The sequence below is a fragment of the Lissotriton helveticus genome, chromosome 8 (genome assembly GCF_964261635.1).
Source record: "Lissotriton helveticus chromosome 8, aLisHel1.1, whole genome shotgun sequence".
Taxonomy (NCBI): domain Eukaryota; kingdom Metazoa; phylum Chordata; class Amphibia; order Caudata; family Salamandridae; genus Lissotriton; species Lissotriton helveticus.
The window spans coordinates 441187495-441210882 of NC_136069.1; the positions used below are offsets into that span (position 1 = coordinate 441187495).

The window sequence follows — 23388 nt, forward strand, 5'->3', positions numbered from 1 at the left end:
CTTGATCGTAAATAAAGCAAAATCGGAATACATACCACCTAGGGAAAACTGTACTTACCACATTGCCATGTGTCAAACCCAGACCCGTGCTTACTAAACGGCAACAATGAATCTGCGAGCCGTCGCTCCCTGGTGAACCATAAAGGCATCCGCCTTGATCTACATGAGTGCTATTTCATGAGAAAAGGGAAAATTGTAAGGTAGGGCAGGAAACCGGGCCGGCCTCGCCGACCCAAGGAGCATTGGAATTTTAAAAAATGGAGTCCACCCTGCACGAAAGTCGCGACCCAGTCGCCGGAAATACAAGGAAACCGGATAGAACAATCCTTTACTGTCATGTACGCTAAGGAGGTACACGGCAACAACCTAAATATGAAAGTTTCAACAGATTGGCCTGAGTCCTGGAACAAGTCCACTAAGAAGATGACCTACTTGCCCATACCCGCTGATCGATCCCGCAGTCGAGATATTGCGCATGCTGAACAGTAAGCCTCCAGAGGCGTGCACGATAAGGAGCCCGAATAACTGAAGGATCCGAAAAACTGTTTGAATGGCGGTGCACAACGCACCGCTACTGTGGCATTCACACAAAGGGAAACTCTTGCACTGATACAATCAGAAAGTCATCCTCGCATTGTAGATTGGGTCGTACAACAACTGATTCGCGTAGGATTGAGATAAACCTGGAAACCTAAACTAAGAGCCACAAATGTATGAAGTTATAACCAGGCTATTCCAGCACATCATAATCCGATGTCTGGAAATATGAGGCCAAGGCCTGTTAAGATAGACCTATCCATACATATATATATATATATCCCACTAACTTGAAAGGTAAAATAACTCGGTACTCGGAGGGTACTAGAGAGCTGAGAGCTTGGGATAACCTATACCTAGCATCAACCATTAGAACCGCCACCAGAACAAAGGCCATTGTAGGGAAGGAGGAGACCACCAGACTCTCTCCTGAACGCTATATGCCAGAAGCTGCGGAAAAACGATGGACAAAGAACCGACCAACTAGTATGAATGGGACCACAAGCAAAAAGAATGTCTACCCTCTATACACGCAACGATAATAAATCTGTCCCATAGGGGACTGTCGCAAAAAGGCCTACCTGGACCGGGCGTCCTGGTGTCCAACCTTATGAAAGGCTTTGCGCCTCACGGACGATCTGGCGCAAATGGTGTCATACCGACGCCTATCGCCGATCGTGGCTGACTACGACCTTGCTTTGCAGCCTGTCAAATCTGGGAATTCCGTTCTGAGACGACTAGAAAAAAGAAGCCTGGCGACGCCGTCGGGCAATTCCTCAGCTACACCCAAAAAGGGGGGGTCGCAACGCCCTAGGCTAAATCCCGTCACACGCGCGCGGCTGCCTTACGTGTTGGTGAAAAAGGAAATACGAAATAAAAATAATAAATAAAAAATAATAAGTAAATAGATAAACACAAAGTCATGCTCAAGGATTTGTGGTAGCAGAACGAAATGGGCGTCGATCAAGCCCTGTCACCCTGAGTTAGGGAACGTCATACTCGAGGCCCTGTTGACCATACAAGAACGTGAAGAACCTAGGTGTCAACATAATTAGTTCAGGAGGCTCTTGCGCTCCTATCAGTATTGTCATCCTCATATATATATATATATATATATATATATATATATATATATATATATATATATATATATATATATTTATATCTATATATCCCACCATCACCCTCAAGGGATATCCGTATTCAATATATATATAGTAGTGCAAAGCACAGCGCAATGGAGGAGTAGAGGGGGAGCCAACCCTGTGCACACTAAATCAGAGAAATGAATAATGTATCGGCTCCTCAGCAAAGCTGTAGTCATTATACCAGCCCAAAGGGCGTCGGAGTCATTGTAAAATACAAGGAGCGTGTGCGCACTCCGAGGGCCAGCCTATTGTTAAAGCCTGGAGGCTACCAGGAAATCTGCTCATGTAAAGCAGGAGGCACTGGGACCTCGAAACAAAACAAAACAGGGGACGCGTGCGACGTGCGTAGGCCAAAGCGCCCAAAATTAAGCCCAAGTGGGTTACGCACACCGGAGCGTTATGACTCCATAACCGCACTCGGCTACTAGGGAAAGCCTTTGGCGGAGAAAGCGCGAGATCGCGCAATAATTCAAACAACCCTATGAAAGTGACAGGAAAATCTTGTGCAATGTGGAAACAGCATCGGTGGAACCTAATCTAGGAGCAAAAATTCTAGACACAAACCACAGTTACCCATTTCATCATGGCGCAACGCTAGCGCCGCATTTCAGCTCCAGAGGGAGCGTTTGATTCAGTTTGCGGCCGAGCCTAGGCCTCTCATGAGGATTAATGTCGCCGGCATAAGTAGGGCGACCTCACCACTCCCGCAGGAGCGATCTGCAAGTTGTATCAGTGGGTGAAACCAAAACGCTACCAAGCGCACTAATGCATTCCAATATAAATAATAAAACGTACACCAGGAGAAATATTAAACTTAAATATTAATCACCATTTGATAATCGGAAAAAAACATGGTCCGGAGAACCTGGGATCGAACCCTGCGCCACAGGATAAGAGGCAACAGCACCGCCCCGAGGCCACGTGTAAAACCAACAATCGCGAAGCTGATGAGGCCTGAAGACCCTGGCAATGGGAAGTGAGGCTATCGAGGGCAGCGCGGCATTTGAAGGTCAGCGGGAGTATAAGTAAGCCTGATAAGGCCCCCCGCGTAGCGGATGCACCGCCGTGCCCTCAGTCCCAGAATGAGATAATCAAGGCGACGCACGCCTGCCTGTTGGTTGGGTGAGCCATGACGCCGTGCGGCATTCCGCGGCCAACAGGGACTGAAGCTGCGCCCGAACGGGCCAACCGAGCACTCCACGTGGAGACTCTGCTGAGGGAGAAGGCGCAACACCCGCACGCCGCTCCCCGCTAGAAAACTCGACAATGCCCGCAGGCCTTCAGGGGACGTAAAACCTGGCTGGAGAGGCCGCACCGTCGATCAAGCAAAGCTTTCACGGAGTACGCCGCCCCCAGCGGGGGGCCGCTCCGTCCCTATTAATCAGAAAACCACGCAATGGCGCCCGCGAGCGCTGACTCAAGAAAAGTACGGCAATTCTGGCTAAGCCGACAAATACAGTAACATACTCCTAGCAACAAAAGCACCTTCTTGCCACAAGCATCAAACATAGCGCGATATAAGCGCAAAGCATTTAACATAGCGCGATAAAAGCTCAAAGCATTTAATATAGCGATATGAGTGCAAACATACTGGTACTATCATCAAAGACAATCCAACTGTCAACTAAGACATAAATCATAGCATAATGTTCGGAGCACTTAACTGTCTGCGTGAGCAGCAAAGAAAGAGGAGGAGACACAGTGTACAGCAGCTCTTATGGGACTATACAGGATATGATGTATGTACAAGCATCATGGGAAATGTCGTTTTATTTGCATACAAAACGTTTTTCATTGGCTGCTGTGAGTAGTAAATATAAGAAAGAGAAGCATAATCCGAAGCCTCCGGTCCTGTAATAGAATCCAGAGGCAAAAGCCCGAAGCCGATGACTTCTGTTTTGTAAAGTTCTGTTTAGAAGGGCAAGATGATATGATTCTTGTGAATCATCAGGGAGGGGTGGTTAGAGTTATTTTTCTGAAAATAAATGCATTGCACTAATAAAAGTTGAACTCCAGCTAACATAGAAACTGTAGGCCACATACTCCATCATGTTTATGACGTATTCTGGCAACCCTCTGTTTCACGTAGACAAACTCATAGTCTTAAATCTCAGTAGAATAATGTTTGGATGTGTTTTCACAGGTAAAACAACGACCTTCACAGAATTTTAAAATCTTGTTGCAGTAGAATTGTACATATCCAAGGTTACACCCAGCTATTTTATCAGAATCACACAATGTAGCAATATTTTTTCTAGTACAAGTGGCGCCTGAGAGAAGCTCCATGTTGTAGAATAATGAGAGACTTTCTAAATGTATTTACTTGCAACTGTTTCGCTCTGTTTAATGCTGATTTGTCTAGTTTGTGGAAACCGTTTAAAACTGTATTATTGCATGTTTAAAATCCATTGTTCCGAACCCTATAAAAGTGTGCTCTTTTTGGGTGTGTAGGAGACCCTTTACTAACCGACCCTAAAGGGCAAGTCCCTGCCGGATTGCTTCTCTTATATTATACTCTGTATTTATTGTATTTTTCTGACCTGAACGGTACCGGGTTTACTCCCATTTAGAGTGCTTAAAAGAGACACGGGTCTGCCAAGAAGCACCAAAATTTGTTCAGGGATTAACACCGCTCACAGTTCATCAGTCGCAGGGGAAAATCGTGAAATGTGGCATCAGAATTTGTGACAATGGGATTTCCTAACTGCGGTTGCAACGGGCTGACCTTTTTGTCAGGAGCATGGCTGTATTTTTTTCCATTTTCAGGGTCATGGGTAATTTATATTTGATATGTAAAAACTGCAGTTTGTGGTGGGATTGGCTAATGGGCATTTTCCCTTGTTGAATTTCGGCAAATTTGAACTGTCAAAATTTAACAGACTATGTGAACTTTAGTGCCACTAGTAATTAGCTGGTGCGATAACATTCACAAAACTTACCATTTCGACCTCTGCAAATACAAGAGTTTACATGGGGGTTGGAAAACATCTGTCCACCAGTATCACACATCTAATATTTCACAGAATTATAAAAAAGTTCACCATAGTCTAGCCTGCTTAATTTACAATCTAGATATTAATTTCAGGGTTGTATACATCTGTCACTAATTGTAATTTTAAATGGATTTTATCCAATTTGCCGGAATAATTTTAATAAGTTTTGGAGATTTGTAATATTAGGGTGACTGCAATTAATGATGTAAATGGTCGCTATGTCATGCGTATTCCCACATGGTTTGCTGGAAGGATGTCTCATACATTAGCATAGCTGTATTTGATATCATTCTGGGGTTCCAGATGCTATGTATTGGACTTTAAGTAGAGAACAAAGACTTTGAAATGTCTGTGTCAATTAGCGACAATTAATATCTGTTGCTAGAGGAACGACAACACCAATAGCTATCATTATGTTTCTTCTGTCCTTTTCCGGCTTTGATGCACTTAATTGTGTAAAGAATGCACTTCTGCAAATAACAATTGGAGATTTTTCTTTGCTCTCTCTGGTCAGTAGTGGTATCTTCCCAAACACTGGAATCGTGGTTCCAGAGGACAGCCACTATAACAAATTCCACTGAATTTCTCACCTTGCCAATAATGCGAGTTTAGGTTGAGCCTAGGCTGCACGCATGAGCTGTATGCAAGACTTGCTGTAATCAATAGAATGACTTTTTCCCACCTGTTGCTTACCATATGTTGACTCCAGTGTTGCTCTTCTTTGCTGCCTTCTAACTGGTTCCCACAGCCGATAGGTCACTTCCGTTGAAGGGTGAGGAGCACCGGTCAAGTTCAGTTTCCTTACACTTTCAGGGCTTATCTGTTGCTTGGAAGAAATCTTTTTCTTCTGCTGCCCTTCCCTGCACTATAATCCCAGCTCGTGTCTTCGGTGGATCATATGCGGTGCACTTAAACCCCACTGACTCACAGGCTGAGCACACAACAAGCCAAATGTCTGAAATCCCCTCCCATCACTCAAAGAATGCGGTATTTCTCTCACACACAGCCCGCCTGCCATCAGCAAAGAGCATCGTGCAGGAACACATGGAGGGGTGCTGTTTATTCAAAGACCAAGAACGTGTGACAACTAGATATCCGGTCCAGGCAAGCACTCTCCCCAGCAGCTCCGCTCACAGAGCCCCCTGCCTCTGCCCCAGAGGCCCTTCGCATCCAGGTTTGCGCCAGCAGAGTGCTGCTGCAGCGATGCACACAGCGCCTCCTAGTCTGCTCCTCGGTTAGGAGACTCATCTCCTGGCTTTTCACATAATTGTATTCTCCTCTTTTCACTTTAACTTTATTCTCCTGGTTTCACTTAATTTTATTCCTTTCGCAAACTGGGCACAGGACAGGATCCTCACTGGTCCTGAACCCGTTCCCAGGCAGCCTTTTTCCCGCCACTACAGCCCTGCAGCCCCACCCACCGTCGTAGCCATGCTCCCGCCTCCCCACCTCCAGTCCCGCCCCCCTTTCCTACTTAATAGCAGACGATGCACGGTCGAGCCGCTGGCGTGCCGAAGGCGCGCCCAAGGCAAGCCCGTCTGCTCCCGTCGGCGCCTGGACCACGCCCAGTGCCAGACCCCCTCTACCCCAAGAGAGCCACGACAACCGACGACGCTACTACTCCCCTTTCCTCCACGGACTCAACACAGGCCGATCTTCAAGCAGCGTCCAGGCCAACCCAAAGCTCACCCACGGACCCTTCTCCTGCCAAAACAGCAGCTTCACCAGCCACCGGACACCTGCAGGTCCCGCACCACCCGTCAGGGCAGGACGCAACTGCCTCAGATGCCTTTTACTCAGCACCTGCTCCATTCACAAGCACGCCTTCGAACTCTGGGACCTATTCGACTCAGCCTCCTCATATGTCGCCTTCCTAACAGAGACCTGGTTGAACTCCTACTCGGCACCCGACATTGCCATTACCATCCCAGATGGCTACAAGATCACCAGAAGGGACCACAACAACAGACCTGGAGGAGGAATCGCAATCGTCTACAGTAATACCCTCAGAACCTTGACCAGCGCAGCAGACACCTCCAACACCACCCAACATCTCCAGATCCACATCGACCCCAACACCACCCTCAGAGGTACACTCGTCTAGAGACCCCCGGGGACCTGGGCACAGTTCATCAACGCCATCTTGAACTGTGGCCGGGAAGCACGCACGCCCTTGTATCTACAGACTACATCCTCCTCGGAGGCCTGAATTTCCACCTTGAGAAAACCGACAACAGCAACTCCATCGCCCTGATTGTCAACCTCGACAACCTCGGACTCAAACTGCTCGTCATGGCCCCCACCCACACTGCCGGACACACGCTCGACCCTATCCTCTCCGCCAGCAAACACATCACCTTCAGCCACACCACCGAACTCCACTGGACTGACCACCATTGCGTCCACTTCACCTTTAAGAAACCCACCAAGCACCACCACCCGCAACGGATCCCCCACAGCAGCTGGGGCAAGATCACCGAAGACCAGCCCATCACCACCGTCACCCTCGACCCTCCAACCGACACAGCCGCCCGCAACCTTAGGCTATGGATCGACGACTGTGCCAACACTCTCGCACGATCAAAAAACCCTCAAACAGACACACAGATAGAAAGAACAACTGGTTCACCACCGACCTCCAGGAGTCCAAGCGGAATTGCCGAAGACTCGAGAAGAAGTGGCACTACAAACAGACACCTGACAACCACGCTGCCCTCAAGGACGCCAGCCGCAAGTACCACCAACTCATCCGAGCTACCAAAAGAACCTCCTTCCAGGAACGCATCGACAACAACGCACACAACAGCAAAGAGCTCTTCAACATCGTGAAGGAACTCTCCAACCCCAGCTCCAGCTCCAACGACATCCCGCCATTGCAAGACCTCTGCGACTCACTAGCCACCTTCTTTCACCGCAAGTTCGCAGACATCCATGACAGCTTCAACACCCAGACCCAACCAACAGCCGCCAACATCACAGATTCTCCACCCTCCAGCCTCACCAACCTCTTGGTCTACTGGACCCATGGCAACGACGACGACACCATTAAGACCATGCACTTGATCCACTCCGGCACACCATCCGACCCCTGCCCTCACCACATCTGCAACAAAGCTAACCGCATCATCGCACCCCAACTCCGGAAGATCATCAACAGCTCCTTCGAGACTGCCACCTTACCGGAAAGCTGGAAGCACGCCAAGATCAACGCACTACTCAAGAAACCCACAGCAAACTCAAAGGACCTCAAGAACTTCCGGTCCATCTCCCTACTCCCATTCCCGGCGAAAGCCATCGAAAAGATTGTCAACAGGCAACTGACCCACTTCCTCGAGGAGAACAACATCCTGGACCCGTCCCAATCAGGATTCAGCAGCAATCATAGCACCAAAACTGCCCTCATCGCTGCCACGATGACATCAGGGCCATGCTGGACAACGGCGAAACCACTGCCCTCATCCTCCTGGACCTCTCGGCTGCCTTCGACACCATCTGCCACCACACCCTACGCACACGCCTCCACGACGGAGGAATACGCGACAAAGCCCTGGACTAGACCACCTCCTTCCTCACCGACAGAACCCAGAGGGTCCGCCTACCCCCATTCCGCTCTGAAGCCACCAAGATCATCTGCGGTGTGCCCCAAAGATCATCCCTCAGCCCTACCCTTTTCAATGTCTAGATGGCTCCACTCACCAACATCGTCCACTCGCACAACCTCAACATCGTCTCCTACGCCGACGACACCCAGCTGATCCTCTCACACACCAAGGACCCTGCCACTGCCAAAATCAACCTCCACGAATGACTGAAGGCCGTCGCCGGCTGGATGGAGAACTGTTGCCTGAAACTGAACTCAGACAAGACGGAGGTCCTCCTCCTCGGCTCCTCCCCCTCCGCCTGGTTCGACTCCTGGTGGCCGGCCACTCTGGGAGTCGCACCGACACCCACCGGCCACTCACGGAACCTGGGGTTCATCCTGGACTCATCGCTCTCAGTGACCCAACAAGTCAATGCCGTCTCCTCCTCCTGCTTCAACACCCTCCGCATGCTTCGCAAGATCTACAGATGGACCCTGCCGGAACCAGAAGGACGGTAATCCACGCCCTCGTCAGTAGCAGACTGGACTATGGCAACGCCCTCTACGCAGGAACCACGGCCAAACTCCAGAAAAGACTTCAACGCATACAGAACGCCTCCGCACTCCTCATCCTTGGCATCCCCGCCACAGCCACATCACTGCCCACCTGAAAGACCTGCACTGGCTCCCAGTCAACAAGAGGATCACCTTCAAGCTCCTCAACTACACTCACTAAGCACTCCACAACGCCGGACCAGCATACCTCAACAAGGGTCTCACCTTCTATACCCCGAATTGTCCGCTTTGCTCCACCAACCTCGCCACCATCCCATGCATACACAGAACTACCACTGGTGGCAGATCCTTCTCCCACCTCGCCGCCAAGACATGGAACACCCTCCCCACCCATCTGCGTCAGACCCAGGACCTGCTGAACTTTAGGAAACATCTAAAGACCTGGCTGTTGGAGCAGTACTTGCACTCTCCCCCTCCTCTCCCCCCCCCCTCAGCACCATGAGACCCTCACGGGTGAGTAGTGTGCTATACAAATATTTGATTGATTGATTCATTGTTGCTTGTAATTTTCTCCCTCCTCCATACCCCTTTTCTGGCTCCCTCAGCGATTTCAGTCTTTTCAATTAAAGCCATGCTGCCCTGACAGGGAGCTAGCAAACCCTTTCTCGGGACCAGGTTCTTCTCTTCCGCTACGTTTGCTGGCAGATCACTCCACCCCTCCACTATGCTCATGTCCTCTCCCTGCTCCCGGTTATAGCCTGATCTTGCCCTTCCATCACTGCCCCACTGTTGCACTCCTTGCTCCCTCCTCTCCAGGGCTTGGAGATTGCCAAGCGATGCTTCGCATTCTCCTCCCTGAGCTGGGAAAGCTTCTGCCCTCTGCCCTCGTCCCCTGGCACAGGAAGGACTCTTCGGGCTCCATGCTCTTTCGGAACCATTTTTTGTATGCTTTCAGCAGGGAGGAACTCATCGGACAAATAAGCGATCCTTGCAATCTTTTTTTTTTTTTTTAAAGACCTTTATTGTACACTCTAGTTATCACACAACTTTAGGCCTACAACCCAATGGGGCCGGCCGCAATATCGATTATTTGCTTCTCCGTAATGCCATATTAACACAGCTATTTAGCCGACAACCTCAGGTCCAGCGGCGTACTGTAGGAGGTTTAGACCGTTTAGACAATTCGTATCGGGGATGAATTCATGTCTTACATTTCCATAGAGCATACAACAAAAATGCTACACAAAATAGCTGATATTAACTTTAAACAACCAACAACTTTGGCAATTAGACACTGTTTATAACATTGTAGTTCTTATTTGCATCTGGTCATAGTCTTGTGCTCACTGGCCGCCTCAGGGAAGCGCAGTAGGTCTTCCGTCGGAGTCATGTGTAGCCGTTGACACCACCACTCATATCTGTCAAGTAGACTGCTTCAATCTTCCTCCCCCTCATCATCTGAACCAGTGATATCATCCTCAGGCAGTGGGTCACATATGTCCCCCCTATACACATTCCATGGCATCCAGATCTTGTTCCACTTGCGTGGACTTGCCCTTGTCGTATATACCGCTCTTTCTATTAGCATCAGTAGATCCATATTCCTAAACCAATGTGCCAATGTAGGTGCATCAGCCGCTCCCCACTTCTGCGCTATGTCTATTTTAGCATCCATCATTCCTATCGTACCCCAGATTTGACCATGTCTTGAGAGATCGTTTGGTTCCCATATATTTAAAAGACATTTACGGGGCTCAGGTGGGAGGGAGACCTCTAGTGTTTGTGAGATAGTGCGCATTACCTGCCTCCAGTATTCTATTACCCTCGGGCAGTCCCAAATGGTGTGCAGAAAGGTCCCTTCTTCCCCACAGCCGCGGAGACAGTATGGATGCTGTGTCCGGTGGTATTTATGTAATGTGGTCCTGGTGTAATATATCCGGTGTAGTAGCTTAAGCTGCACCAGACGGAACTTGGCTGAGATTCCCACCTCTTTTGGGGATGCTAGTGCTTCATTCCACTCTGTTTCATCCATGTCGCCCAGTTCGTCCACCCATTTCTCTCGTAATTTGCATGTGGGGTCTGGTAGGTTGTTTGTCAGCTTGCGGTATGTGAGTGAGGTAGCGCTGTGTTGCATAAAGTCTGTAAGCAGTTGGTCCTCCAGCGGGGAGGCTTCAGGGACCTCAGAGTCCGCTGGGATTGCAGTCAACAAAGCATGCCTAATTTGTACGTATCTATAGGTTTCGTTTGGGCCTAGACCGTATTGCTGCTGGAGCTGGGGGAATGGGATTACTGTCCCCTCTGCCCATAAGTGTCCCACTGTCGATATGCCAATATTATCCCATTGTGTAAATCCCTTGCTCTGTCTTAGGTGGCCCAGCGCCTTGGTGTCCCATAATGGAGTTAATTTAGTGATCACTCCGCTCCATTTAAGTTTTGCTTGTGCTGTATACCATAGTGCCACTGTGTGCTTCGTGGGTCCTATAAGTTTCGCCGCCATCCCTTTGTGGTAAAGCGCCGCCAACAAACTGTGTGTACCTAGCTGTGTTCTATCCGCCCTATATGCTGGGTCATCTTGGGGTACATGTATCCAGTGATTGATGATTTTGAGTTGCGTCGCCCAATAGTACATCTGCAGGTTCGGCAACGCGGTTCCTCCCCCATACCAGCTTCTGTTCAGCTTTGCATGTGCTATACGTGCAGGGCAATCTCCCCATAACAGGCTGGAGACCATGGCCGTTACTTGACGAAAATACAGCGGCGACACCGGGTATGGGGTGTTTTCAAGTACATATAGAAAGCGGGGTAATGCCATCATTTTGTATAGCGCAGTTCTCCCAGCAGCGTCAAAGGCAAATTCGCCTAATGTTGCACATCCAAACAAACAGTCCAGCGGTGGCTTGAGATTTTTGTCGTAAAACTCAGGCGCGTTCTTAGTGACATGTATGCCAAGATATTTAAAGGAATCCACTGCCACTTCTAGCTGGCATCCAGTGGGCAGGACTGGTGCCGGTCCTTGTAGTACGTAGATCACTGATTTTGTCCAATTGATCGTATAGCCCGATGCCGCTCCATGGGTATCGCACAGCACCAGGAGCTCCGGTATTCCACGTTCTGGTTCCATCAAATAGACCAACATGTCATCTGCGTAAAGGGAGACTCTATCTTCCCATCCCTCCCCCCAGCTAACTCCTTTCAACAATGGGGTAGTTCTAATCAAGGTCGCCAGCGGTTCCAGTACTAGGGCAAATAACAAGGGGGATAGGGGACACCCTTGGCGAGTTCCCCTTGCCAGTGTTATCGAGTGCGAGATGTGGCCATTTGCCGTTACGTGTGCAATTGGATTCGCGTACAGGAGTTGTATCCAAGAAATAAATTTGGGGGCGAATCCCATAATTGAGAGTACCGCGAATAGATACTGCCATTCGACCATGTCAAATGCCATTCTTGCGTCCAATGATAGTATCACCGCCGCTACTGACAGATGCTGTGCTCGTGCTAACGCCCATGGACTCGTCGCAGGTTCAGGGCAGTATTTCTGTTTGGCATAAAGCCCGACTGATCCGGGTGGATCAGTTGTGGAAGGTGGGGCATTAGTCTATTTGCTAGCAATTTCGCCAGGATTTTTGCTTCTGCATTTAAGAGCGATATTGGGCGATAGGAGGCGCATTCTGTTGAAGGTTTCCCGGGCTTCGGGATTGCTATGATTGTCGTGGTTCGCTGGTCCAGCGGGAGTTCATTAAGTTCCAGAATCTCCGTATACATTGCTAGCAGTGGCACGCTCAATGTCTTGGACATTGACTTATACCATTCAATTGGAATCCCATTGGGGCCCAGCGCCTTTCCGGATTGCACTGCATTAATGGCCAATTGTATCTCCTCGGTCGTTAGGATGGCTTCTAGTTCTTCTGCCGCTTGCGGCGTAAGTGTTTGGGTTGGTATGTGGCTGAGGGAGGCTATTGCTTCCTCCTTCGTCACCGCTCTATTCGGAGTGTACACTTTCTGAAAGTATTCAGCTAGTGTGCTGACTATTTCTTCTGGACGCGATCGAAGTGTTCCGTCAGAGGCGCGTAGCTGTAATATACCTTTAGTGCCCCCCCTTTCTTGTCTAACCAGGCTAACATTTTCCCTGCTTTGTCTCCTATGTCATATACTCTATGCGTGGTCGCTGTGATGTCGTCTATGGTCCGTCGCTTCATATGGTCCCCGTGTCTTTGCTGACATACCTGTAATGCATGTAGGGAGTCCAGTGTAGGGTCTGCCATGTGTGCCGTATTTGCTGTGTGCAATGCTAATTCTAAATCCGCTAGTTCCTGCTGTTGTGAACATTTGTGCCCCACAATTGATGTTATGGCTTGTCCCCGCAATACTGTCTTGTATGCCTCCCACAGGACTGTGGGAGATGATACCGATGTCGTATTTTCGGCGAAGTAGTACTGCGTTGCTTTTCGCAGGTCCTTTCGTATTGTAGGGATCTTAAGATATCCCGGATATATTGGGTATATTCTTTTTCGGGTCTTCTCCTGGCAGGATATTGCTAAGGTCACCGGGGAGTGAACCGATATTCCCCTGGGTTGAATTCTTATATTGTCGATAGCTAGCACTCCGTTACTCGGTGTCAGGAAATAGTCGATGAGCGACAGGCTATTATGCGTTGCAGAGTAATATGTGTATTGCTGTAGGGTGGGGTGTATGTGCCTCCATACGTCTATCAGTCCCAATGCCTCTAAGAAACTGCTTAATCGAGAAGGCCCCGGCACCTGTGTCCGGGCAGGGAGTCTGTCTACTGATTCATCTACCGCTGCATTAAAATCACCTCCTATAATAAGGTTCCCTGCTGGTAAATCTAAGAGGAACTTCCCCAATGCAGGTAGTGCTACCGAGTGGAGCGCTGGTGGTATATAGACCGACACTATATTCAATGTTCTACCTTCCCACTGTCCCTGAACGGCCGCAAATCGGCCCTGATCACTGTTTTGGTATGTAGGACTATGAAGGGGAATGTCTTTCCCACTAGGATACCTGTTCCTCTCGAGCCCGACGTGAATTCTGAGTGCACTACCATTTTGTATCCTCGCCTATCTAGTGCCTGACTTGCCTTGCCGGTAAGATGAGTTTCTTGTAGTAGGACCAGTGCCGGTCTGAGTCGCTTTATAGCCTGCATCACCAGTCCCCTCTTAACCTTATCGCCTAGTCCCCGCACATTCCACGTCAATAACTGTAGGGGTGCTACTTGCGTCTCCCGTGAGTCTTCCGCGTGAGTGTTAGATTGTGTGTTTTGCGTCATGTAGAATTTGGGTTAGAGTACAAGGTTGTCTCCGGAGTTGCAGTGTACCATGGCTGCCTCTCAATGATGCAACCAGTGTGTCTTTTCTACCATGTCTTGACTCAATGCATAAACTTAACAAATCAAAAACCAATACTTCCCTCCCCACCCACCTCCCTGCCTCCCTGCATAACGGACCTTGAACTGCCCGCCACCCCAACTCAGCAGAGTGCTCTTCCCCCGTGAATCCCATGGTACTTGCTTGCTAGGGTAAAGGTCCCGTAGAGGCTGCGACCTCTTTTTTGTCCTCTTCAGCCTGCCCCCAGCCAGTGTCCAACAAAAACTTGACCTCCATTGCCTGCGGCAGTCGGCGTTCCTGCATCATTCGTGTGTTTATCAGCCCTGTTAGTGTTCATTGTCACTCGTTCTCGTTCCCGGTGAGCGATCTGGAGTTCCATGTCTTGATGTTTGGGAACCATTGCACCCCTCCTGTTGCTGTGTCCGATGATTTCTATTCAGGCGGCGAGGCGCTCCCGCCTGTCTCCAGCCTTCCAACCAGTCATGTGCAGTTTCGGGGGTGTCAAAGAACCACGTTTTGTTATCTGCCACCACTCTTAATTTCGCCGGAAATAGCATGGAGTACGGCAGTTCCCTCGCTCGCAGTGCTTGCTTGACTTCTGTGAAGCACTTCCGTCCGCGGGCCACTTCGGCAGTGTAATCCGGAAAGAAGGCAATCGTGGAGTTGTGTACCTTAATCGGTGGAGAGATTCTAGCCGCTTGAAGGATTGCGTCCCTGTCCCTAAAATTGAATAGTCTAGCCAGGACTGGTCTGGGCGCTGCTCCTGGTTTTGGCTTGCCGCCGGGGACTCTGTGTGCTCTTTCAACCGAGAAAAAGTGGGATAGTCCTTTCGGTTGCAATCTGGTCTTGATTAGTTCCTCTACATATAGATCCATTGCCGGCGAACCTTCAGATTCCGGAATACCTAAGATTCTGATGTTATTCCTTCTAGAGCGCCCTTCTTGGTCATCCAGCTTCTCTTTAAGCAGTCTATTTTCCGTTTCAATGCGTGCCATCGCCGTCTGCAAGTCTGCTACGTCCTCCACTAGTGATTTCGTTACTATCTCCACTTCCTTAACTCGCTCCGTCATTTTATGAAAGTACGCCCGTAGCAGGGTGATATCTGTAGCGATTGTTCCCACCGTAGCCTGAACTTGCGTTAATGCCTTCATCACGTCTTCAAGCGTAGTTTTCTTGGCACCTTCCCCGTCCGTTGGCTTCCCCGTAGGTGTTCTACTTTCCGCTGTTTGCGGTTGGCTCTTCTCAAATGCATATTTATCCAGCCTCATCTGTGCCGATTGTGATTTTGGCCCTCTGCCTGTCTTGGTGTCCCCTCTTATGCGGCAATATATCAGTTTCAAGCCACTAACGAGACGAGGCAGCTCCCGATCCCCGTTGGGTGCGTCACTCAACCAGGGCCATGCGCGAGGTATCTTTGTGTGGGGTCCGTGTGTTGGTTTTCTCGTACTGCGCTGTGGGAGCGGGTGTCCTCCATCCCTGGCAGCACGAATCCACAGCCACTGCGGTTAATGCTCTTGTTGTTGGTGGAGGTCCTGGCTCGCGTTGCCTCAGGGCACCCCCCGTGTGTTCCGGCGTGGGATGTGGGGTTATATCCAATCAATCCATCCTCAGGGAATATTGGGTCTGGACTGTGCTCTCCCGCCGATGTTCTCTCTATGAACGCTGTTTCTCAATGTCTTGGTATGCGCCCCTCCTCGTATGCACCCAGCGCCAACACTGCCGGTGACTCTGCCTCCACACTACTCCAGCGCGTCTTTAATTTATTGGGGGTGCTGCCGCCGGTCACTTTTTATTCACGCCCCCGTCGGGCCCCAGAGCATAGTAAATAGGGGGGGGAGGAAATATTTGATCTGTTGGCACTCCGGCGAATGCCGCTGCTAGTTCGTGTAACGGAGAATGCCGATCGCGGTTTCATTTTACCTGCGTCAGCGTCTCCGGTGCATACGTCCCCCGTAAATTACCTTGGTTCTCCGCGGGGCTCGAGATGGTGCTCAGAGGGTCCTCTCTTGCGGCCGACACCCCCAATCCTGCGCTGCACGCCGAGTGTTCCGAACCTTCCGGCTGTATTAATGGCAGGGCGGACTACCTGCCGTCTGTGTCCGCCCTACTCGCACTTCCGCCCAGTCTCTCACAGCACTGTGGGTCGGCGCTTGAATCGCGGTGCAGGCCGCCGGGTGGTCGCTTCGGGTCTCTCCAGTGTTCCGCTGCGGTTCTGTGTCGGATTTGTACCGATCGGTTCCGCCTGGTCCTGAGCTTCAGGGCAGACCTCGGAGGCTGCGTACTGTGCCGGATAAGTAATCGGATCGATGAAAGAGTCGCTTAACCCACGGAGCCTTCTCACTACACAGCCATTTTGTTCGGCTGCTGGCCACGCCCCACCCGATCCTTGCAATCTTGGTTTATTTACTTGCATCAGTGAATCTGTGCAAAAAATGTCTGTACGGGGGAAAAGGCGCAGACTTGTGTCTCTTGGCTGCCCTGTTCACTTAAATCTTCATTTGTGCTTCAGTGTACAGTATCTTCCAGGGTCACAAGGAGGTCTGCTGCTATGTAACTAGCGCATAGTATTTCAGTTAGTTCATATTTTATTTTTTATTTAAAACTGTTGCTATGTACCACCAATGCAAATAGCACTACACTATTTTATATACACGTTAATACTTTTAGCTTGTGGAGTTATGTTATGATGCCTTTGATCATATTTCAACATTTCCAACCTTAGCAGATCTTTGAGGTGGTACTCTTTTGGGAAATCACATCAAGTATTCATTTGTTTTGGTTTTTTTAAACTTCCAAAGATTGTGAAATTGTGCTATGTGTGTCCTGCTAACAGACCTGCCCTTTAGATGCTGCTGCTAATGTGTGGCTTGCCACGGACTTTGTATATAACCATATCATGCCACAAAATTCAAAAGCACACCACATAATTAAACTCCACTACATACCATTCCTCAACACAAAATACCATTCCACATAATTACACTATATAACACACAATACCACTCCACATATTTCCATTGCACTCAATACCATATAATTACTATCAACGAAATTTCACAGCACATGTCACATAATTCCACTACACAGATCCATTTCATACCACACAATTCCACGCCACACAATTACACAACTAATCTAATCCAACCCCCATAATTCCACTACACACCACATACATACACTCCATAACACATAGGTAAAAGACATTGCCATTAGCTCAAACTCAAACAAATGCGAGACCTATTGCATTTCTATTGCTTGTTTTTTCTTCTCGTTAGCAATACCATGACAACATATAGTTGATTTTTATTACTATTAGCTAGGGTTTGTGCCCTCTCTCGTTTATGCTATTTTTTCTCTAACACTCTTGAAATTAAGAAATTCCTGCCTTAAATTTGCTTCTTTAGTTAAAACTTGTAAAATCAACACTCATATGAAGGTTTCTGCCTCTTGATAGCCCAAAGGAACTAAGGCTGTGGGATATATCTTTGTATACGGCAAAACATAACTGCTTGGTAGGTATACTGGATTATAGTTTAGTGATGTGGATGCTTCCCATATTAGTCAGACTCTGTACCTCTCATCAATGTGCAGTAATTTCGATTTTTTAAGCCAAAGAAGAAATCTCTGAAAAATAAGCATACATATCCTCTTCAAATTTTCTATGCATCCTTCAACTGCTTGCTGCATGAAGATCCCCACTATGTACTTCCACTCACAATACTGCAGGCCTGTCCCCCATTTGGCAATGGAATTCTTTCCCATCAAAAAAACAGGATATTCACTGCGTTTTCTTAAAGGTTCCGCTTGTGGGATGTGTAAAAGGGGTTCTGGGAGGGACAGAAGAAAAGAGGACATTTTGCTGGCAAGCAACGGCAATATCCTCTGCGTCAAACATCAACTGCAGCATATGTAAGATCTCCAGATTTTTATGTGGGATACCTCCTTCCTGATATAATCTTGGATTGTTCTTGGAGTTTACCTCAATTATAACAAGCATGCTATTACCTGTAATACAAGGCCCAGGCATGTTTTCAGTGGCTGTATCATTTATTCTACTCTGAAGACTACTATGCTCTAAATCTAGACCTCGTCTTTCCAGTAAGACTTTTTGACATCATAGACTGCCATGCTCGTGGGAGTGACCAGCTGGTAGTCTCACTACAACCTTATCAATAGAGGGATATGGTGAGTAACTTGTTCTTCTGGCAAACGGCTTGGGCAGCCAATCTTTTAAAGTTGTAAATCCCAAAAATTGGACTCACATCTTCTCTTTTGCAATCTTCTCTAAATATGAGAATTACTGGGTTACAGAAGCTCCATACGTTTTGAGAAGCAGCAATCTGCATTACCGCAGCAATTGACATTGGCCTTCCATAAATTCTTGTAGTGGCTGGTCCTTGACAGAAACCTGGATTGAAAGATTTTATTAAAAAATCCCACTTTAATAACATAGTCCCTCCTTACTTCAGTGGTTGGCTTAGCAGGTACATCAGTATGCATATCTCAGCACTTGCATCTCAAAAGAGGCTGCCATGTGTCCCAATGACACACTCTTTTCAGTTAGGCGTGGAAGGAAACATTGCCATTTTACATGCACATGGAGCTCTCCTAAAGTTTCCCTCACTTTTTACACATTGCCTTTTGGCACACATTTGCGTTCATGACAGTTTGGACTCGTTTCTTGGAAATCTAACCTTGTTTACAGAATGAACTTTGCTAGAAGAACATCATGCCACCTTGACACCATTTACAAGGTTTATGCGTACATTGTGCAAATGTGTTTGTTGTTTTTGTACATATGGTGATACAGCTATCTATAACACACAAACAATGGCAGCCTAATCAAGATCTCGGCCTAATGCAAGGATGTCTTTTGTTATAAATAAACATCTGCTTCCGGGTGTTGGCAGAGAAGCTCTTCTGCTGTCATTACGAGGCCCCTACTCGCTGATGCCTCGGTTCTGAAGCTGACTAATATCGCCCCAGGGATATCCAGCTTGTGAACAAGATGGGGTCCTACATTCTTTCCCAGCAGGTATCTTGTACAGGGGTTCTTGGCAGAACACACACATATACCCTAGACATTAAGGTAAGGGACGCATTATGGAAGTACACCAGATTGTTATACTGTTTTATATGCTTGCAGATATACATTGTTTCAGCATGATGGTAGAACAGTTTATTCTGTTAACTGTCTTGATACTTCTAATAACTTTCATCTGCTTCTGTCTACTGATCCTTGCAGCACATATATTTTAACAAGAATCACGTTGGTTCAATGAATATTGAAAACGTCCTTCTGTGTATTTCTTGTATATTTCTCTGAGCAAACGAGAGCATGAGTACCTGAGCAAAAGGGTTCTAGATCTGTTACCACGATTCCTGAGGGAACAGGGTTGTCATGTTCAGTGGTTGCCAGAACTAGTTGCTCCCTGTCTGGGTTTAGGGGGGCTTATGGTGGCACCGTGAGCTAGCTAGTCTATGGGGCAACATATCCTGAGGGGTTGCTCGGAATCAGTCTGGCGCCATTCCAATTTTTATGTTGTCCACAAAACTAGCAGTTCCTACTAAATTGTGGAAACTACACAAGGCAGGTTTTTTTCCCAGGCCTCTTCCTCTGCTGGGTTCAGTGTGCAGGGTGTGGGTGTGTAACTCTTGAGCAGTTTTCATGCTCTGGGTACAATTTCAGGCAGCAAGGAACGCTAACGGACATCCGCCATGAATAACAATTTTATGATGTTCACTGAGACATGCGTGGGTGAGATTGTGACAGTTTTTGTAGTATTCATAAGTGTCAAGGGAAACAAAGAACGCACTGGATGGATTCAGAATTAGCCCTAAGAATTGCAGAAGTCAAAGTGGCCTAAGGTGAGAGACATGTCTGACTGAGCTCTTATTCGTAGCGAAGCATGTCTGACACAATCCGTCACACTGACGGATGCCCTGAGACTCGCAGGGTAAGGAACACCTTCTGGGACCCCAGAGGCTGCTGTGAGTTATGGGGAAATCCTACACTGACGACCAAGGCACAGCGGTGCGCGCCAGGCTGGCTCATGAACAAAGAGTGGGTGTAGTGTCTACAGTGTGCTTTGACAGCACAAGGTAAAACAAGGACCTCCACAGGCATGAGAAGTAATCGAGTTCTGCAAATATGACATAGGATGCAGCCTGGGTGGTTGCTCAGCTGATGCAGACTCCTTGAACAGGCTTGGCCAGCAGAGAAATGGAGACATGAAGACTAGTGGGTGGCCAAGTGAGGCTTTCCAGGGTGCAGGAGCAGTGCTGCCTTTACCTCTTGCAGAGTGACTGGAGCAAGGAAAACTAGCAGAACCCAGGCCGAGCAGACAATAGACCAGCCACTGGTCTTTTGGTGCAAGTGCCCACCTCACTCTGTTACCGCTGAAGGCAGCTAATAGAGAAGAAGGCAGTACCGAATACACGTGGCAGACCCCAAGCTCCACGGACTGTGACATCAGATAAGGAGCGATTGGAGGGGTGTCCCACTCTTGGAGCCACATCGAGGCTGTGAGAGGGCCCCTCTGCGCACTCTGCATTGATCTGGGATTCATCTACTTCCCGCATTGAATGCTTAGATCGCCATAGGCCCATGGGCCCTCAGTTTATTGATCCAATGGTGGTAGGGGTCCCTTCACGATAATGGGGCTCCTACCCTGTGTGGCTTTCCTGAACGGGTTGGGACCTGAAGACTGAAAACCAGGAGCTGGAGGCCGTAAAGCAGGATCAAACCAACCGGTTGGGGAATTGTGGAGGACGCTGGGACAGGAAACGTTGTGCTTAGCTTACTACTGTGATAACAGGTGCCCCATCTTCCACTATGAATGCCTTTGGGAACACTAATTGGTGGGGGGCCGACGGTGGTGACATTGAACTACGGTGTGGCAGGCCTCGCCCTATCGGCTGATGGGTACAGATGAACAGAACTCGCTGTCCACAAATGAGAAAATAGACAAGTGCACAGATGACATAGAACTGGTGTGATTGTAGATCTCCCCCCCCCCACCCCCCCATATAAAGACCTACCATGTCCATCCTACAAGCAATACAGGAATCAAAGTCTTCTTTAAAAGGCAAAATTGTTGAACTCAGTCTGGATATTTCACTATTGCGACAGGATCTGCACAATGTGGTGAACATGGTTATAGAGGCAGTTAGAACATACATGACCCAGCACTCAAAGTTATCTCCTAATTATACTAGCAGCATGTAACTTGACCAGATACTAATTTCAAAATTAATTCAAACAGAGCCACATAGTGCACAGACTCCTAGGTTTGTTTTTCTTTAAAAATGAATTCCTTTATTCATAATTTTTTTTAAAAAACATATTTTTCTCTGTAGCCATGGCCAACACGTTTTGTCCCATATGGGACGTTCTCAGGGCTGTTTCTTTGTCCTTTATATATGTAGTAACAAGTGCAGTTATCTTTCCCGCATGAGAACTTGAAAGATGCGATAAAATCTGATTTTTTTTTGCACATTTCCTTATGAAATCTAAGTAAAAAATGATTTCATCCTATGTAGGATGTGACCCTTTACAGTCCCGTGAGTTGGGTCACTTAGATGCAGTGCTTCATGCAGAATCTGTTGGATTTTCAAAATTCAATTTTCAAAATCCTACATAGGAAGAATAGGTGAGTAGCCCACGAGGTGGCCGTCTGATAGTGGGAATGACCTGGATTCTCACCGAGTGGTCTATAACTTACAGATGGGGTACGGCAATCTAATTGTCCGTGCGTGAATGGGAAACTTGAATGAATTACTGTGCGGTTATGGAGTGGGAGGTGTACAAAGCCAGAGTGAGTCCTCACAAGCATGACAACATTTGGGGACACTGGTTGGACTACTCCTTGTCATAAGTTTCACACCACTATGCATCACTAATGTCTTGGATGAGCACCACGTTTTTGTCATCCTGGCTATCTCAATATGCTTTCATAGAATATATGCACCACCAGGGGTGGGGTATTAGAGTGACCAAGATAGGCCTATTCTTCTTTGTTGCTTTACTTCTTTGACTTCCCTGATGTCATCTCTGATGGTCCACCTAAATGCCTATTCATCCCTGTTGATGATAATGTTGCGCTGTACTGCATGGCAAACGCAACTTGAATGTAACATGCCTTATTTTTAACATGATAATCATTGAAATGTTTGGGAAAAGAAAAACAAATTGCAGACATTGCACCCTAAACTGGGTCTGGACACCAGGGGTACTTAAGTTGCTGAGGATGAACAAATAAAGTCCTATCCTTGATACAGGAGTTAGGTGGGAAAAATCTGCTTGCTTTTGGCATGCTTGCGTGTAAAACAGGTTTCTGAAATGCTAGATTTACATGAAATGCATACATTTTGCCTTTTTGGGTTTCATGCTGATGGTCAAAACCAATAACATGTTGCATACATTTCTGTCATTGGTAGCCCACTTGGTAAGGGGACACACGGTGATGAATTGGAAATCCAAACAGGCACCTACAGTCAAATTATGGGCCAGGGATATAATGGTATGGGTAGGTGTTGACTTAAGTTATGAGACTATACAGGATTTAGGACAAGGTTTCGGACCAGTTGATTGACTGAAAGACTCTTTTGATGAACTTCTGTTCTCATTGGACAACAGGTCGTCATGACATTTCTCAGATAAGCCTTTCTTCCTTTAATGAAAGTGACCATCACAAGGGATCTTTCCCACCAGCACCTTTCGTGCAAGCCCTACAATGATGGCTATCAGTCAGGTCATGACTGCAGATACACGTGGACTGGATTGCTATACCTTCACCTCAGTCTGTTTAAATTGTGGCTGATTCTTTCTCCTTCGCACTGCCTTTACTTTTTGTTTTCAGTGATCCACAAATTCCTGTTCACTTTTGTGAGCCTCTCCATAGCGGCTCCACTGTCTTTGGTGGACAATACCAACATTCCTGAGACTGACAGAAGTGATTTTCATTAGGTTCCAAATGTCACGGTCCCCAGTACTGGTGTTCTACCTCACTACTGTATTTTAAATACTGTGCTACAAAAATATGGTAGCCACAATATTGGCTACCGCGATATTGTAAAGGTATATAGTATAGGTAAGTATAGATTTACCATTCTTAACTTCATGTATATGCTCAGTGATGGTATATATCTTTAAGGTATGTAGATGTGCAGTTAAAAATAGTAGAACAATAGAATATTGAGAGCGTCTTTGAAGAAAAGGAAGAGGCAGAGGGCCAGTAAGGACTGGCATAGACCTTCTGCTCCAACATTGC

At 47.8% G+C, this 23388-nt stretch overlaps 1 protein-coding gene across 1 annotated transcript in view; it reads left to right on the forward strand.

Annotated features, from left to right (window-relative positions):
- Nucleotides 1-19065: 19065 nt before the first annotated feature.
- SLC25A30 (solute carrier family 25 member 30) overlaps nt 19066-23388 on the forward strand; it is a 228293-nt gene continuing 223970 nt past the window's right edge. The window contains exon 1 of the mRNA XM_078657313.1: nt 19066-19205. The gene's annotated coding sequence lies outside the window, so the exon portion shown is untranslated. The remainder of the gene's footprint in view (nt 19206-23388) is intronic.